This window comes from Zosterops lateralis, assembly GCF_965231275.1.
Source record: "Zosterops lateralis genome assembly, chromosome: 7".
Lineage (NCBI taxonomy): Eukaryota > Metazoa > Chordata > Aves > Passeriformes > Zosteropidae > Zosterops > Zosterops lateralis.
The window spans coordinates 42,581-62,050 of NC_139767.1; positions in this window are offsets into that span (position 1 = coordinate 42,581).

Below are 19,470 nucleotides of genomic sequence, written 5' to 3' on the forward strand. Positions count from 1 at the left end.
GTCATAATAATTCATATATATTTGTATAAATATATCTGCTTTATTTTTAATCCCACAGGATAAAGCTGTATAAAGCTTCTACTACACCTATACAATTTTTTAGAGATATAACACTGACGAAGTCTGGGGCTAAGGTTGGATCCAGCAACACTCAGGCTCCTCCCTGAAAAGTTCAAAAAGCCAGGGGTTCATTTCTGCACCTCATGATTCAGTGGGAGTTTCTAAACTTCATCTGAAGCTCCCACTCTGCCCAGTACAGCATGGCTATGGGCTGCACCTGCCTGGTTTTAAAATGAGGCCACGAGGAGCAGAGGGTCAGCAGAACCCCTAGGTGTAGGAAGTTCAGGTAGGGGATGTAGCTCAGTGGGAGAGCACTTGCTTCGCATGTAAGAGGCCCTGGGTTCAACCCCCAGCATCTCCAGCTTTTTTTTTCCTTCCTCAAATCCACCTCCTCCATGGGACAGTGATGACACACTCGCATCTACCTCTGGAAGGGCTCCCCAAAGGTGGGGGATACACCATGACAGAGCTTCCCCCTGAGGCTGCAGTAGCAGCATGGCCCCCAATCACCCATCCCCCACTGCCCTAACAGCTTCTTCCCAACCCAGGAGGGGACCAGCCCTGGTCATGGCTGAGCTGTGTCTTTGCCCACGGGCACTACACAACACCATGCTCCTGGCAGCGATGGGACCAGGCCAGCGGCCACTGAGCTACGGAGGCTGTCTGTGCCCTCTTGTGCTGGGCAGTGGCTCTCCATCCTTGCCCTGACACCACAGAGGTCATGCCTGGCCACAGGTGCCCAAAACGAGGAGTCATCGAGGAATTGAGCCTAGAGTCCACAAGCCGATCAGTCCCAGTGCAAGAGCACTCACTACCCCTTCCATGTCCACTGTTCTTCAGGGATCAAAATCTTCAGTGGTATTTTAGCATCCCACTTCATCCAGCCTTGGGTAAAACCTGTCGCTGTGAGCAGGATTCGAACCTGCACAGGGAATCCCTATTGGATTTCAAGTCCAACGCCTTCACCCCTCGGCCATCACAGCCAATCATGCCTCTTGCCTACATGTGCACAGCCACGGACACCCCACTTTGCTGCTGCAGGTTATGCCACCCCCACAGCCTGGTGTGTGGCCCTGCTCAGCCACAGTACTCACACCTTGAGGATTAGGAAAAGGGAACACGCAGGGATATTTACTGATGGCTGGAAAAAAATCAGGTGCCTTGGCCATGAGACAGGCAGCATAGGGAAGCATCCTCCAAGGATGCCCAGGGATACAGCTGCTCTTGGAGGGAAAAATACATGGAGATGCTGGGGGTTGATCCCAGGGCCTCTTGCATGCAAAGCAAGTGCTCTCCCGCTGAGCTACATCCCCCTGTGCAAGGCAGGGAGAGGTCCTGACTGAGTCCGCTCATCCCTGGGACATGCACTGCCAGCCTTGGGGGTCCATCCTGCCCACCCAGCCAGGATGAGGCACCCAGCCCCTTTCTGGCTGGAAGGGGCACACAGTCCCGTGTGCCAGCCAAAGAATGTAAGTGCCCAAAAGGTGGGCTCATCCAGTAGCTGAATCCAGGACCTTTCACACTTGAAGTAAGAATCATGCCCCAGATCTATGCCCCACAATTCTGGGAGTTGAGGAGGGTGGCTGATGCTGCCTTTTGGCCCTTGGCACAGCCGGGAACAAGTAAACCTATCTTAGGGTGCCCAGGAGGTGGGGCTGGCATTTGGAGGTGTCCATGGTGCATAATTTCCCTAGACCCAGGCCACAGGGGCAGGTGGACCACGAAGACAGTGGGGACTCTTGGGCACCACCCTGCCCTTGCACAGGAGATTGTAAGAGAGTGCTTGCTTTGCATGAAAGAGGCTTTGGGATCAATCCCCAGCATCTCCATGTTCTTTTGCCTCTCCAGACCCCTCCCTGTTGGTTGTGCGGCTGGCACAGCCCCACAGACCCCTGCAAAAAGACCTGGTGCTGCCTGCGTGACAGCCCCAGGGGGTGGGGTGGGGGAGACAGCAGTGGTGCACAGTGGGTGCCCACATGCCAGGCCCAGCCTCCCGAGCTGCCCCACTCACCCTGCCCAGCCCCAAACTGCAGTGACTGGAGGGGAACAAGGGGAAACCCCAGAGAGCTTTGTACCTCCAGTGAAACACAAGACAGACACTGACCTAAGGGATGATTCCTCTGGGAGTGAGACCCATGTCTCTTCATACCTGAAGATGGAAACAAACCCCAGCCGTGCATTGTTGGGCACCTTGGCCCCATTGGCCTGAGCTTGCATGTATACTAGCTGGCCCATAGGTAAAATGACATAACCCCCGCCCTTGACACCCGGGGCCAGTCTCAACCTCTCCCAGTGCTCCCACCTCCTGAGAGAGAAGAATTTCCCCTGGCCGCTGAGTCGATGGTCCATGGCTCCCTGCCCTACGATGCTACTACATATCGCGTGATAGATTCCCAGATAGCAGGAGCAGAAGGATAACGCAGTGAATAATACAGAGGTGAACTGCCATGTAGGCATGGTAAAATCTGTCGCTGGGAGCAGGATTCGAACCTGCGCAGGGAACCCCTATGGATTTCGAGTCCAACGCCTTCACCCCTCGGCCATCACAGCGTCCGTGCTGTAGGCGGGGAAACAGGTGTGGCGGCGGTGGGGGCAGCGGCGCGCTGTGGCGGGTTACAGAGAAGTGTCCGGGACTGTGGGATGCGGGTGCCCGGGATGTCCGGGCCACGAGTGCAGCTCTGATGGCGCAGTGTTCCGGCGGGACTGCGGGAGCGGGTCATGCGCAGGGAGCAGTCCCGGTCCGGGTTCCCCGGGCAGCGGCGTCCGCGCAGCGAGCGGGCGGGTCGGGCGAGGGCGGGGCGCGGGAGAGGTGGCGTGCCCCGGCTCGTTGGTCTAGGGGTATGATTCTCGCTTAGGGTGCGAGAGGTCCCGGGTTCAAATCCCGGACGAGCCCTTCTTTTTTCCACACCCACTGCTCACCACGGACACAGCTCAGCACACCGCAAACATCGCCTCACATGCCTGCTCGCCACCTCCGCCCCGGCCGGCACTGCAGCCGGCCCGCACAGCCCTGGCACACCTACATTCGGCCCTTTACCCGGCCTCTGTGCCTGCAAGATCACCTCCCTGCTCTGCCCCACAGTTATTGCCCCCGCTCCAACCCCCTCACCAGCCCACTCACACCTGAGGGACCCTCTGTGCCTCACCCCCTTTCCCCAGCTTGGGTAGCAGAGGAAGGCAGCGGTGACGGAGATTTTCCCCGGAGGAAGGAGAACACCAGTGCAGAGTTTGTGTCAGGGGGATGTAGCTCAGCGGAAGAGCACTTGCTTTGCATGCAGGAGGCCCTGGGATCAACCCCCAGCATCTCCATGTCCTTTTGCCTCTCCAGACCCCACCCTGATGCATACGGGGCCGCCAGAGACCCCCCAGACCGCCCCCTTAAAATATCCCTGGGGCTGCCTGTGGGTACACCTGACCTGGGGTTGCCTCCTGGCACCCCAAGGCAGGCAGCAAGGACATGCCGGCGGAGATTTCCCTCCCTGCCCAAGTGCTGCAGGGTGTGCAGGCACCCAGTGTCCCTTCCCCACGGGGCTCACGGTGTCTCTTGGGGGGGGACCAGCCGGGTGGCAGGGGGGCACTGCGTACCCAAAAGAAGGGCTCGTCCGGGAGTTGAACCCGGGACCTCTCGCACCCTAAGCGAGAATCATACCCCTAGACCAACGAGCCAGTGCGTGTAACTTGCCCTGCAGCCCCCCTCTGGCCCGGGACACCCCAGCCACTTCCCCACTGCCTGGCAAAATGCTGCTCCACACACCCGCTGCCACATGAGGCCCTGCCCGCACAGGGACACGATGCACACACACCTGTACAACTCTCTACAGCCCTTCCACACCTCACACACGGCATCAGCCTTTACTTCCAACACTGCTCACTGCACTCCCCACTAACCACCCCCCCTCCCCGCCCAGCATCGCAGGACCCCATGTATGGACAGCTCCTGGCACACAGACACCACCATTTGCTGCCACTGAGGACAAACAGCTCGCAGGGGATTGCCTTTGCAGGATGCCCCACAGCAAAAGGTGGCAGAAAAAGCACCGGCCATTCCAACTGCTGCGAATGGCCAGCGAGGGGCATTTTATGGAGGAAAGAGGAGCTGGGAGTCAGACATGCTGGATCTGGCACCTCGTGGCCACAGCAAGAGGCACCTCCCTGCTCCTAGAGTGTGAGATGCTGCACAGAGAGATCCCAGCTGCTTCATTGGGTAGCTCCAGGTGATCCAACGAGGTCCCCACATGGCTCCTTGTACACTCCACTCCCGTTCATTTACCACACAGTTTCCTCACTGGCCCAATCACAGATATCCTCTTGCAATGTCTCTGGCGTCTGTATCCTTAAAACAATTTAATCATGGCATAGGAACTCAGGAGCAGCTCAAGATGGTGAGTCTGGGAAGGGACTCCGAACCAAGGCATCCCCACCCCAGCATCCCAGGGCCCCCTCCCTGCCCTTGCACAGGGGAACATAGCTCAGTGAGAGAGTGCTTGCTTTGCATGCAAGCGACTCTGGGATCAACCCCCAGCATCTCCATGTCCTTTTGTCTCCCCAGACCCCTTTCTGCTGGATGCAGGGCTGTCAGAGCTCCCTAGGAAAGGCCTTGTTCTGTGTCCTGGCATCTCAAGCCTGTGTAGAAATGCCCCAGGCTTTTTCCCTCCCTTCCCGGAGGCTGCAGGACACTGTGGCACTTTGTTTTCCTTCCCCACGCGTCTCGTGGTGCCTCTAGGGGTGAACATCGGTGCTGGGAGAAGTAGCTGGGAAGGAGGGTTGGTGGTGCCCAAAACTTCTTCTGGGAGCTGGACCAACAAGGGAGGGTGCACTGCTCTCCCAGGGATGTGGGACAGAGTGATGAGGGGGCATCCACTCAGCAAGACGGGAAACTGTTCCACCTCCTCATGCCACTTCCCTCAGTATCTTTATCTTCACCTCTTCTGCGTTTGCAAAACCTGGAGAATCCCGGGTGTGCCACTGCCCTGGGGGCATCATAGTCCCTGCCTGGGACACTGAGGTGCTCCCGAGGGAGAAGCAGGACTCCTCTGGCCGCCAATGATCTTGCTATATCAGCTTCTCCCGGGAGCCCCAGCAAGGGCACTCCCACACTCCCAGTATGGGTATCCGGGCGTTGGGGTAAAACCATCGATGTGAGCAGGTCGAACCTGTGCAGGGAATCCTTATTGGATTTCGAGTGCAGCGCCTTCACCCCTCGGCCATATCACAGTCCCGGGCCCCCATGGCGCGGAGGGACACCCTTGCGCCGGGCTGGACCACACAACATTTTTCGGGGGGGGGCGGGGAGGGGGAAGTGCCCGGGATATCCCGGGCCAGAGGGGGGGTTGCAGAAGGAATTATTTGTTTTGGCTCGTTGGCCTAGGGGTATGCTTCTCGCTTCGGGTGCGAGAGGTCCTCGGTTCAACTCCCGGGCGAGCCTTTGTTTTTGGGCACTCGTTGCCGGATTCCGGGCACGCGTGAAGCGACGCTGCCTTGCACAGGGGCACGGGGGGGCCCATACGGCCGTGATCAGGATTGGACCCCTCCTGAGTGGAGAAGGTGCTGTCAGGGCAGTGGGGACGGCAGAGCGTGGCGTCGGCGCTGCCATTTGGGCCGCGGGTGGGAGGCACAGCCATAGCGCAGGGAATCTCCTTTGGAAAAGCCTGATGTAAAAGGAATTTATCATCGCCGCCTCGTGGAGGAAATGATGGGAGGGGAGGGGGGGGCGCGGGGAGGAATCACTAAAACAACTGGAGATGCTGGGGATTGAACCCAGGGCCTCTTACATGCGAAGCAAGCGCTCTCCCACTGAGCTACATCCCCTACCTTCTGAACAACTGCACCGGCTTGTTCTCCTGGTACTGAAGGGTTTGTGTTTATGTAACAAAGTGATGTTAGTTGAATGGGAGGCATTACAGTCACCCCGCGGGATGCTGTTCACAGGGAGCTGAGGGATGCAAGGGTTGATCATATTGCACCTGGTAAGAAGAGAGCAGCAGGGGTGCAGTCCCCAAGGAGGAGCTGTCCTAACAAAGGGTTGTCTCCAAAGCTGGGGCTTTATCCAAAGGAGGGGTTGCCCCCCAAAAGGAGGGGGTTATATCCAAAGGAGGATTTATCCAGGAGTTGAGCTTAGCATCTCTTGCACCCAAAAGTGCAAGACACCTATCCCTACACCAACAATCTGAAGTACTGCACCCCTTTTGCCTCCTCAACCCTACAGTTTGGGTTTTGGAGTACAGCTGAGGCTGTGCTTCTCCTCAGCACACCCACAGCCTTGAGGAAGAATTTCCAGGCCAGCCATGCCAGGAGGCAACCCCAAGGCCTTTTGAGGGGACTCTGGCAGCCGTGTGTGCAGCAGGGAGGTGTCTGGGAAGGCAAAAACCATGGAGATGCTGGGGGTTGATCCCAGGGCCTCTTTCATGCAAAGCAAGCACTATTCTGCTGAGCTACATCCGCTGCTCCAGCAGCATTTTGCTGCCAACCCTTGATGAGAACTGCCAAAGGGTCTGTGGTCTAACTCAGAATGCCGCAACCTTCCCAGAAACAGAGGTCTCACAAGAGACAACCTTCTAGGGCTCTGGGCAGTCCTCTGGCTGCCGGGCAGCCTCAGCAAGGCACAGCCTGTGGCTGCAAGTGATCAGCTCTTAGCAATGATTTCAGCTCTCCCTTGTGAGGTGATCCCAGGCTGACACAGAGACAGAGAGACAGGAGAGTCGTGTGGCAATTCCACAGGGTAGCCTTTATTATCCAACACCCTGCAAAGGGGGACAGGGACGACAACTCCCTGCTGAACTGGGCAGAAGCTGGGGTATTTATCGGGAAAAGCGAGGGTGGTACCAAAAGGGAAAAACCAATGGGTTAGAAAGAATCTACATGGGTTTATCAGAGCATTATGGGTATTCACCACAACCAGGGAGAACGGCCTCACCTAAGGGGTACCTCTCCCAGGAACAGCTGAGATGAGCTTATCACATTCCATTCAAGGGACATCTCTCCAGGGCAGAGGCTTGGCAGGCTCATCTGCCTCCACACTTTGAGGCTCCATACTGCCTATAGGTATTTGCCAAGCCAGGATGTGGGATCCAGCCTCTTCCAATCCATGTCACAGCCCCACACATCCCGGTGTGGATTTGGGACAAAGGACAGGAGCTGTGAGTGCTGGATAGCCAGCAAATTTCTCCATCTGCTCTTTTTTCCCAGCTCCCATGGGGGTCAGCTGGTGCTCCTATGGGTGCCATGGGGGCACAGCTCCAGGGCAGGACTTGGGGAATTTTTCAGGACACACTTCCTGAGGGTTCGGCTGTACTTGTGCATCTAGCTGTACTGGGGTGGGAAATGAGCTGCTGCAAGAGCCCCAGCTGCTAGGGACCCTCCTTCACACACAGAGAACAGTGCAAATAGGTGATTAGCAGACAGCAGCGAGCCTCTAATGCTGACTGTAACACATGGCTGTGCCAGAGCAGAGATTCCTCCCATCCAGACTCCCTGAGCTGACTGAGGGGAACTGGGAGGATGGTTCAGCCAACAGCCTTTCATATCACAGAGGGGTGGAAGGGAGCAGGCAAGGGAAACACTGCACCCCATGATTTCGAAGTCTCATAACCCCCCCACAGATACCCAGCTCCTTCAGCCACATAACCAGTGCTGACAGGAGCTACTCCACACAACAGTAACTAAATCACCCCTCTCCTCTTTGGGAGGTATGGAGACCTTTCAGCAAACAAGAATTAACAGCCCTGAAATGTTTAATCAAACAATTGTTGACTTTAAAACTTAGATTTCCTACCAGGACCATGCAAAGGTTGGGATCTGGGCTCCCCTTTCATTGCACTCATCCCAGTCTCTCCCTGGGGGCTGCCCTCCACAGCAAAAGCTCAGAGCAGAGGAGGGTGTAGGACAGCCAGAAGCACTGTCTGCTGGTGCTGTGGGCACTGGGTGACACAGTGCTGGTGGAGCCAATAGGGCTGGGGGATGCAAGTCTTGTGAGCCCCATTCCCACAAGGGAGCATCAGGAGGGCCAGGCCAGGATGCCTGTGCCTTTTAATTTGCCTGCTTCTTCCCCCATGACTCAGATACGAGGGAAGCCTGTTATTTTCCTGTTTCATGGGATCTCCAGCCCTGGAGAAGAGCCAGAGCCCTTGGCAGAGCCACTGCCTATCTGGCTCCACAGATGTGGCAGGGAGGGCACCCTTAGCCCCTGCCCCGTGGTTGATCTATGGATGTCTGGGGTGGGATATCCTCAGTGATGGCCTCTCTATCGTTATTATTATTTGGGACAGCTTTAATACCTATATACACCAAATTGTCTTGGAGGGCTTAAAAGCAAAAGTTTATTGAGAGGCACATCCTTTTATACAGTATTTTGGTACAATGAATGTTATTGGTCATTTGGAACAACACCTCTCAACTGTTTCTTACAAGTAAACAACAACCAGGCAAAAACAGCAGCTGCTGACAGTCTTTTAGCTTCCAAGGATTGTTTTTGATTCCTCCTAACAGTTTCTCAGGCCAGTGTGAGAAAGTTATGTGACTTGATTTTACATAGACTCAGACTCTGCTGTTGCTGCCTGATGCCTAGAAATTCCTCTTTGACCATTGTCAGTTCCCACAGCCTCTCCTTCCCTCTTATCCTGGCCATGCAGCCATTTTCTCTGCCCTTTCTCAGTTTGGAAGATTGCTCCAAGTTCCATCCAGCCTGGCCTTGGAAATATCCAGGGACTGGACACACAAGACCCATCTCTATGCCTCACATGCCTACAGGCTTTCGGATCCAGGGACTCTGTCTCTAACTTGGCTAGCTCCCAAAGTTCTCTGCCCAACAGTCCTTGCCCCAGTGAGGGGGATGAGGGATGCTACCTGTTAATGCTGCTCACTTTTACAGCGTTGCCCTCAGCCTAGTGCCCCAGTGCCGGTCTAAGATACACCTTTTGCAACTCAGTAAAGGCACAGATGGTGGATCTGTCTCTTTATCCTCTCCCACTGCTGTGACACACCACAATTTTTGTCTCCTTACCTGTATGTGCAAAGAAGCTGCAGACTGATGTGCTGTGTTGACCCACCAATGATCCACCCACCACCAATCCTTCCAGCCCTATCACCAGCACCATGCTGCTTGGGGTTTCCATAGTATCATAAAATATCCTGAATTGGAAGGGACCCATATGGATCATCAAAGTCCAACTCCTGGCTCTGTACAAGACACTCCAACAATCCCACCCTGTGCCTGAGATCATTGTCCAAACCCTCTTGGATCTTTGGCAGCCTTGGGGCTGTGCCCATTCCCTGGGGAGCCTGGTCAGTGCCCCATCACCCTCTGGGGGAAGAACTTTTTCGTAATCCAGCCCAACCCTCCCCAGGCAAAGTCTCCATTATGAATGGTCCCACTCACTTGCTGTTCACAGCAATCTCCCCCTTTCCACCACAGCTCTCTGTGCATGTTCCTCCTCAAACCATGACCTCCCCTCTCCTTCCCACCTCATTCACCCCCAGGGTGGGAAGGTACTCATCCTTCAGGATCCAGAGGATACTGAGTGACCACAGGGAGAAGGTTTCCTCCAAGATCATGAAGCAGCTGAGGGAAGATGAGAAATGGGCAGGCGACATGAACCTCAACAGGCATGGCCAGAGGGTGGAACCTGGGCTATACTGCAGGCTCTTCTCAAAAATGCTTCTGCTGCTTTTGAACACTATAGGTATGCAATACTAGGACCAAATCCCAGGACCCAGATATTTCCTTCCATGTGCTTCCACTGCTGAGCATTCTTTTTCATCCCTATCTTGTTATGTAGCTCTGTGTTTCTCACTGGAGCCTTTGGCTGCACCACTCTACAGAAACCTGTATTTAGGGCCTGATCAGCAGGTCTAGGGGGTCCTGCCTGGGGCAAGGGCTGGCTTGGAGGGGAAATGTGGTGAATTCAGGACTACTCTTGAGCTGGGAGCCAAGGAGACATGCTGGAGTCAAGGATCCCATGGGATACAGAGTCTGCAGACCCTCAGGATAGGGAGCCCTGAAAGGCACCAAGGTCCTCATTTCCCTGACCGTCTGCACTAAGACATCACAATTTTCAAGTCAAATCAAGGAGCTGTTTAGATTTTTGGAGACATTGTATTTTCAGAAAAAAAAAAAAATTAAAATCTGTATAAACTCACCAGTGGAGGCATTCAGTGCAAAGCTACATAAAAATGTCATTATTCTGACCACCTGCTCCCTTCTGGATTGTTTGGTGCTGCAGGCTTAGGGAAGGCAGCTTCACAAGGTCCAGAGACCAACAGCTTCCCAACAAAACTTCTGCTAGAATTACAGAGATTCTTTAATTTTTTTATTCAAAATTTTGCATCCTATCTCTGCAGACAATTTCCAAAGCTGGGATAAAAATATCTGAGCAGTAACACCTCCCTTTTCCTAGTGAACTGTCTGCTGAGCAATTGCCATGTAATTTTTCTCCAAATTTGGAACACCTCTGCAAAGATCTCCTGAGCAATAAAACCAGTTAAACTTGGTTAAAAGCTTTTGATGACCAATAGGCTTTCAAGCTCAGCATAATCCCTCATTATAAACACCCACAAGCTTTATGTAAATACTCTTGTTCCTTCTTCCATCAGCTGAAAAGGTTCTGACAGATGATCCATGGCATCTTAAAAAGAGGGTGTTGAGAGGCTTTACTCAATTCATGACATCTTCCAGAGACTCCATGTCCCCTATCCATAAAGCAATTATTGTCTCATCTTTTTCACTCTTCACTGTCACCCATTAAAAACTGGGTGAGCTTGGCATAGGATGCCCATCCAAAGGGCCCCCATCTCCTAAGAATCCCACTTCTACCTTTTTGCCTGACTCCACATTCACCCTCCTTAGCTCGGCCCCCCAAAATCACTGCAAAATGCAGGGTAAATGCCATTTTGAAGTCTCAAACTTTTGCAATCCCAGCTCCTTGAGGGAACAGGCAATAAAGTCTGCTACTGTGGGAATTCCTCCCTGAGCAGGTGCTTGCCGTGGGGCAGGAGGAGAGATTTTTGGGATGAGAAAGTTGCCTTGGGACTGGTCCCAGCAAACCACACACTTCTGTCAGCACAAGGAAGAGCTGGGCTGCAGAAACCCCTATTTCATGTAAAAACCAGGCCTCCCCAGCTGCAACAAGCTGCCTCCAGAGGAGATCACCCTTCCAGACTCCTGAACAAGGAACAACAGAAGAGTCATGCTGTGATGTAGCAAGCCTTTAATAAGAAGGAGAGTGAACCAGTTCAGAGTACAGGTGCATTTCCAGCGCTCAGTAAAGAAATGGATAATCCCCACTTTGGGACAAGCTGATCCATACAAGGCGTCCCCTTGCCCCCCACCCCATGTCTATCATCTGCCATCTACAGCCTGCTAGAAGCATTTATTTCCCAGCCAGCAACAAATGTTGAATAGAACATAGAAATATGAAGAGTTAGTGAGATAAAGGTGTACAGAGGCATGGTCTGGAGTGATGAGCTCACACGGCTCCTGTCCTCCTGAGGCAACTGCTGGGAAACCAAGGGGCGTCTCCTTAATCCTCTTCCCTAGTCTTGGTTGTGTGCTTCGCTTGCCCTTCCTGACCACATCACTGGCACAGGCAGGAGGAGGGGCCCGCCAGGGACACTCTACAGCCCAGTGCCCAGGCACAGCAGTCCTGCCTTGCCCAGTCCCCGGGAACCCACAGGGATGCCACAGCAGCGCAGGTAGCTCCCAACCACGGCTGACGCTGTGGAGCCCACTGTGGTGTTCTGCGAGAAGGAGCTGAGGATGGGCCCGGGCAGTGTGACCACGACCGTGGGTGGCTGGATGAAGGCGGTGGAATCTCCACAGCGGCGGAAGCAGGGCTGGTTGCAGCTGGTGGCCAGGGGCCGGGGACCACAGGAGGAGGGCAGGCACAGATCATAGCAGGACATGGCTCAGCAAGGATGTGCACCTGAAAGCCAAAGCCAGGGTGTAAAGTAAGGCAAGAGGCTCTGCTGAGCCCTCATGCAATACCTCCCATAATAAGAGGCATGGGTGAATGAGCTAGAGGGTGAGTTTGAATGGTTTAGAAACACCAAAGGAAAGCTACCCCCTGCTTCATCCCACAAACCATTTGGAAGAATGAGGGGAGTTTGGTTTGAGCTGCAGATTGGTCTGGGAAACTTGGAGGCACCAGGTCCTGGGACCAGAGAGCAGACCCACTCCTGGCTCTGAGGTGACAAGGAGCATTAGCAAGCAAGAAGCTCATAAGATGCATGTGGCTAAAGCAAAACCCCCTTAACACTACATGAGCTGAGCCATCCCATCCCAAAATATAAGGGACCTTTGATGCCAAACATAAACAGGGACACATTGATCCCTACAACCCAGGTGTGTCCCATTCTAATTTGTTTTTCTCCTTCAAGGAAAATCATGCAGGATGCAACTGATTATGTGGTTGCAGACCCTATAATCCCTGCATGCTGCAACCCCTTGCACTCTTCATTTTACAGCAGAAATACACACTTCCCTGATATCCTGTGCAGCTGGAAGGGAGGAGTGGGGAAGGGGATAGAGCCTGTCTCGACTTACCCAGACAGAGGTAGTAATGGCAACAGCTGGAGCAGGTGGTAGGGCTAAGCAGTGTCCTTGCAGTTTTATAGGCTGGCCCAGCCCCGCCAGGGGAGTGGGTGTGTGCCTTCCACCTGAAACTCCCCAACAACCAGCAGTTTTCTCTTGGAAAGCTCCCCCAGCTGATTAAACAGTTCCCTCTTTCATCTCTCATGTTTTGCTTCCATGTAATGCTGAGTAAGATTGAAATGATTTGGGCTACAGGCATTAATTACCTTCCTTCCTAAGGCCAAGAGGCATTTTAGGTCTTTATGCCACGAGGGAGGAGAGTATTTCAGCAGAATTTAGGGCAGACATATCCCCACCTTCCCCTCAGCAGAACCAATTCAGTTCCCTGGTGCATCTGAGGTGAGACCAAGGATGTAAACTGAATGTAAGAAACATCCCTTTGGAGTGAAATTCTGTGCCAGGAGTCTCATGGATGGCAGGAAAGCTGAGGGGCTGCAGGAGTGAGGATATGAGCTATGTGGACACAGGGACTTGACCTAGCCCAGCGTGAGCAATTTGTTATAGGTTTGAATGCACTTAGAGGATTTTCCTTTCCTTTTTTTTTTTTTTTTTTTTTTTTTTTGGTTTTTGTTTGGTGGGGTTTTTTGGGTGGTTGTTGTTGGGGTTTTGTTTTGTTTTGTTTTGTTTTGGGGGGGGTGTTTAGGTGGGTTTGTTTGTTTGCTTGTTTGTTTTTTGGTTTTTGTTTTGTTTTTGTTATTATTCCTCACACCTGGGGTATGAGTCCTGTTTGGAAAGCACATAGATTTTAAAAGCAAAGTGATCATGGGCTCTGAAGTCCACCCCTACAGGTGACACACACTTAAACTGACTGATTTTGTGCAGGGAGCTGACTTCTAATAGCCCTTCCATCCTGCTCTTCAGATAGGGTAGTAGCAGTTAGCCAGAAGGTCGCAGATGTCCTTCCTCACGATGGAGTGACATCATCAAGACAGGGTTAATTACAGTAATTGCAGGCTTCGGTGTGACACCGGATCACTCTGCTGGAAGTCTGTTAGCTACTAAACATCCCAAATGTCCCAACCTGCACTTAAACACGAATCACCCAAACAGCAGGGAGAGGGAGTTGCTGATGTGGTCCCAAGCAGGACCATGATGAGCCATCATGAGCTCTAGGGGCAAGGAAAGTTTTGAAAAAGGCTTTACATTTCACACCAGCAGGGCCCAGTTAACAGCACAAACATCTCCTGCCCTGGAATAAACCCTGACAGTACTGGGACACACGCACTATATGTGTGGGGGGCTGTCAGCATCTTGTTAAAGACATGTCTTGTGGAGTTTGGGGGGTCATTTGAGTTCTTGAGATGACTTGGCCATGATGGATCGCACTGAATGGTCCCTAGTGACTCCTCTCTGCTCTGTCTGTCAGGGCAACAAAGCCTTTCCAATGGTCTGAGGTCAAACTCAGCTATTTCTTGACATCATTCTGGAAAGGAAAAAGGAAATCAGGTTTTCTGAGATTCAGCAGAGGACATAGGCTTCAGAGAGAAGCAACCTAGCAGCTTCTGGACTGAGACAGGACACTGTGGGTTCATCATTCATAATCTCCTAAATGGTGACTTGGAAAGCAGGAGAAGATGAGATTTTAGTTTAAGCTTTACTGTGATGTGTTTTGCACCACTCTTGAATAATAAATTGATGCCACAAGTGCACATTGGACCTACTGCCTGAGAATCAAACCCTTCTACCAGTCTGGTTTTATTTCCCTTTTTTTGGGGGGGGTCTCTTTTTTTTGTTGTTTTCTTTTGGTTTTGGGTGTTTTTTTGCCTTTTTTTTTTTTTCCTTTTGTTGTTGTTGTTGTTTGGTTTGTTTTGTTTTGGGTGTGTTTTTTTGTTTTATTTTGTTTTGGTTTTTTGTTTGTTTGTTTTTTGTGCTTTTGTGCTTTTGTGCAGTTCCATGATCTCAGGAAAACAACCTTCCTGGGTGACTCCCTTCCAGGCACAGGGTGGGATATTCTGAACTGCAGCCTCACTGTGTGTTTCAGTTTTGAAATCCAGTTTAAGCACTTGAGGCTCTGCTCACGTTGGACCATTACATCCCACAATAATATCGATGGCTGCAGTGATGCTTGGGATAAATGCAGTAAGGCACTCAGAGGGGGAATGTTGTTGAATGTGAGCAGATTTGTGGACTGAAACAAGTCCTTTTCATAGAAAAGATAGCAGGGGGAACAAAAGGCACATGTTAGGAAGTTAAAATAATCAGATTGAATTTTTAAAAAGGAAAACAATAGGGGAAAGATATTTGGGAGATAAACAAAGACTGACTTTTCCAATCCATATTCATTTCAGGGAATGAGCACTTTCTGCTTGAGATGTGATTTTCTCTGGAGGAACTTCAAACCTGAGAAAATTTCACCAAATCAAGCACGTCGGATCCATTTTCTTAACTGCTGCACAGAGCCAGGATGTGGGGCCACCTCACCCCTGCCTATTCCTGCAGGTAAGGACAAGAAAAACATGACCCAGGATCAATTATTCATGTTTCCCTTCCTATCACGAGCCCCAGCAGCACTTTGCAACTCCAATTTCCCCAATTTGCATTTTGATTTCCAACAGCCCAAGGGCTGGATGTATCCAAGACTGGCTAGAGAGTGAGAGCTTGTCTGTGTCCTAAAATTTCTCTTGAAAGCCAAAGGCAAGGCACAGCAGGGAGCAGCAACAGACTACAGCATCCTATCTTCAGGGAATGTCTGCATGCAGGGTGCTCATCCAGGGCTTGTCTCCCAGAAGCAGAACAGTCAGGGACCACTCCCAGATGGCTGATGGATGAGTGGGACATCCCAATGCCAGGAGGCAGAATCTTGATGCAACCAGACCCAGGCACAGAGAATTCTGGCTGCCTGTGTCCTTGTCAGAGCAGACTTGGGGTGCTCCAGGGCCACTGTGTGCAGCCCAGGGAGTGGAGCCCAGCCGGTGGCACTGGGAAGAGCCAGGCTGCAGCTGCCAGGTGCTGTCCCGGGGCTGCAGATGACCTAATTCCATGGTGTCACAGGATCCCTGTAATTGCCAGGTCCCTGGGTGAGCTGATGCCCCACAGCACCACCAACAGTGGCACATTCTTTTCAGGAGCATTTGTTACTGCTCACCAGGACAGGGACATGTGTGTTCCAGGGCAGGGTTGAAGGGTATCCCAAGGGAATCAGTGGGGATCCTTTCCTGGCTGCCTGTGCCCTGCAAATCTTGGGTCCCAACCTGTGAGAGCAATTCCCCTGCCATGTAACACTATAGCCCAGCACCCACCACCCCAGCCCATTTCACCATCTCCAGTTGTAACTTGGTCTCTCTCCAGGGCTGGACCCAAACTCATGTATTTTTTCCCAGGAAGTATCCCAGAGATCCCTTGGAGGGCACCTGGCTGTCCAGGCAGGGACATCACCCTTTCCTGGGGTGGCTGAGCTGGACAAGGACCACAGCACCTCTTGGGAATGGAATGGGGTGTTTCCCCACATAGCTTCTGGCTCAGGAGATGCTGATGAAGGTGTGAAAAACGAGGTTCACTTTTTAGTAAATTTTAAGGAATAAGTTTAATAAAATAATTAAGACAATTAGGAGATAAAAAAAGCCAATTACAGCCGGCCGGGTGACTTGGCTAAATGCCAAGTCCACACCTTGCTTTCTCAGGGATACTCGTTAAATACCCTTCCCGTTATATCGATATATGAATATTCATAAAATTCCATAAACTAGTTTCCATATTCCAGGAACTGTTTTGCATGGCCCCTCCTTGGGTCCGCCTTTTTAGAGCATGCGTGTTTCGTGGCTGTGTCCTTTTTATCGCTTCCAGTTTGGGCCTTGGTCCGTGCTTTCTGCAGGTGGTAGATGCTGATAGTTGGTGTATCAGTAGCAGAGTCTTCTTTACATGTTCACTGGATGTTATCCCAACCAAACAGACAGTTTAAGCATACTTACATCAACTACTCCCATTATATCTAATCTTATTTTATCAATAGCAGAAATAAACTTATATCCTATATCCTTACTATGTTATTAATCATATAGCACACATCTTGCGAAAAGCCAATTTTATAATACACACATATAACAAAGGGAAGCAGCTCCTTACTGGTCCCCAAGGACATTTCCCCAAGGCATGGTGTCCTGGGTTGACGGTGCTTCCTATCCCATATCGTGGACTACCTGGTTATGTCTAACAGCTGTCCCGTCCCACCACCCCACCCCCCCACCCTTTCGGGGGGGCTGGGACTTTTGTTGTTGGCTCAGTTGGCACTCTCTCTCTCTCTCTCTCTCTCTCTCTCGGCTGCTGGCTTTTTTGGCTGCTCTGGCTTGGCTTTTTGCTGCTTGGCTTGCCGCTTTGCTTGCTCTTTTTCTCTTTCTGCCGCCTCTGTTTGTTTTTTTCTTTCCCTCTTTTCCCTTTCTTTTCCCCTTCCCCCCCTGCCCTTGAAGATTTTGGACCAGCGCTGGACCTGACCTGACCTGAGAAGTCCGGGGATCTCTGGAGCCTGCGAAAGAAGCTCTGCGCCCTCCCCCTCACAGTAACCTGAGCTTTTTTTTTTTCTTTTCCCTTGTGTCAGGGGTGGTTTTTTTTCATTTGTCAATAAACCGTTTTTATCCATTTTGTTCAAGAAATTCCTTCCCAAACCCAGGGCTGGGGGAGGGGTGGTAGAGGTTTTGTTATTAGGGGATTCCTTTGGAGGTTCTCCCCTAATTTATCCTAAACCAGGACACATGGGAAGGAAATGTAGCCACAGGGAAGGTCAAAAAGGTGTGGGCAGCTAAGCCTGAGCATCCTCACCTTGAAGCCATGGAATTGCTTGGCCACATTCTCATCAGTGGAAAGGAATAGAAGGGAAAGCACTGGCAAGACTGGCATGATGCCTTTTGCCAGGTGCCTCAAGGCACAGACACTGCCAAATGCAGGGCTTTCCTCTCTGCAAGACCACTTAGATTCCAGAGACAGTTTTACCTCTTTCCTCTTCATCTTGCCATAGATCATGCTCTCCTATCTCCAGGAATCTCCACTGTGAGCATTGCTCCAGGCACAGGAGTGAGCTGCCAGTGCACAGCAGCTCTGCCATCCCCAGAACAAGCAACTCTGGCACATGGCAGAGATGTCCAGGGCAGGTTTTGGCTCCCGTTGGCATCCCTGGGGATGCCCAGGAATGCCCAGTCCTGACCTTCCCTGCCTACAGTTCAGTGCTCCTGGAGAAGAGACGATGGGATGGCATGAGAGAGAGGCTGGCAGGTGGGCTGGGGCACTCTGCACCCATGGGGCATTGCACAGAAGGGCCACGCCAATCTCCGAGCCACCACAAGCATGTTCAGGCCATGGGAGCAGCAGCCCAGAAGCAAATGTGATGTGTGTTTGACACAGCAGAGCAAAACAGGGAGAGCAGGAGGATATTGCACGGGCTGTGCCAAAAAGCACATCTCCCTAAAATCTGCTCCTAATGAGCCCGACGAGGGTGGGATTCGAACCCACGCGTGCAGAGCACAATGGATTAGCAGTCCATCGCCTTAACCACTCGGCCACCTCGTCCGTCCTGGTAAGTTGCCTATTTAGCAGAATCTTGTAGCAGATGTTACTTTTGCCTATTTTGCCCACAGATAGCAATACTGGAGCTGTTTCTTCAGGGTGTCCTTTGGTGAGCAAGGCAGGGCAGGCAGAGCCCTGTCAGCCCCTGTCACAGCAGGGCAGGGAGACAAGCAAACGTTTGTGATTCATTTGGCTGTCTCTCTGTTCCCTTCTGTGTTCATGGGGTGGTAAAGCATAGGTAATGTGGCATTTAATGTTGCCATAAAAACGAACAAACCAGGTATCTCTATTACTCACCCACACCCAGCCTGTGTCCAGAGAAATTTCCCACATGATTCAGCACCAGTTGTGCAAAGAAATCAGGAAGACGGTGGGGGTCCAGACAGCATCTAATGTATCTCTTATTTCCAAAATTCCCTGGTTTCTGGAAACAGTTTAGGCCATCTCTCCAGTGTGAGGAGAGAAGGGAGAAGAAGCAACATTTTAGCCCCAGAGTAGTGTCATGGGGGACAGAGCACTGGGGACTGACAGTGCTCAGAGCAGGACAAAGACCCCCAGCAGTGCCTCTAGTTTAGGACAGGGAGGAAAAACATTCCCCCAGCCTGAGGCACCACTGGGAGTCAAACCCAGGATCTCCTGTTTACTAGACAACCTCTTTGGCCAACTGAGCCATGGCACCTACTGCCCCCTCTGAAAACTGGGTGGTCCTTAAAACATGTGATCTCTGCCTACAGGTTGCAAACTCTTGCCCCAGGTTTGGGGTTCCCTATCCGCAAACCTCATCTCTTTTTGCTGCTGGGAACACTCCTGGTACTGACCCAAGGCCCTGGCACAGAAATCTAACACATCCTGTAAGCACCACCAGCTGGGTTTGGGGGTCCCCAGGCCCTACATGCTGACCCCTCCCATTGCCCTGGCAGAGCTGCACCAGCTGCCACCCTACACTGCCTTGAGATGACAGCCTCAGCCTCATCTCCCTCTCTGGCTGCTCCCCCCAAGCACCAACGATCACTCAAAGACAATGGTCCCCCCAAGAGACACCGTGAGCCCCATGGGGAAGGGACACTGGGTGCCTGCACACCCTGCAGCACTTGGGCAGGGAGGGAAATCTCTGCCGGCATGTCCTTGCTGCCTGCCTTGGGGTGCCAGGAGGCAACCCCAGGTCAGGTGTACCCACAGGCAGCCCCAGGGATATTTTAAGGGGGCGATCTGGGGGGTCTCTGGCGGCCCCGTATGCATCAGGGTGGGGTCTGGAGAGGCAAAAGGACATGGAGATGCTGGGAGTTGATCCCAGGGCCTCCTGCATGCAAAGCAAGCGCTCTTCCGCTGAGCTA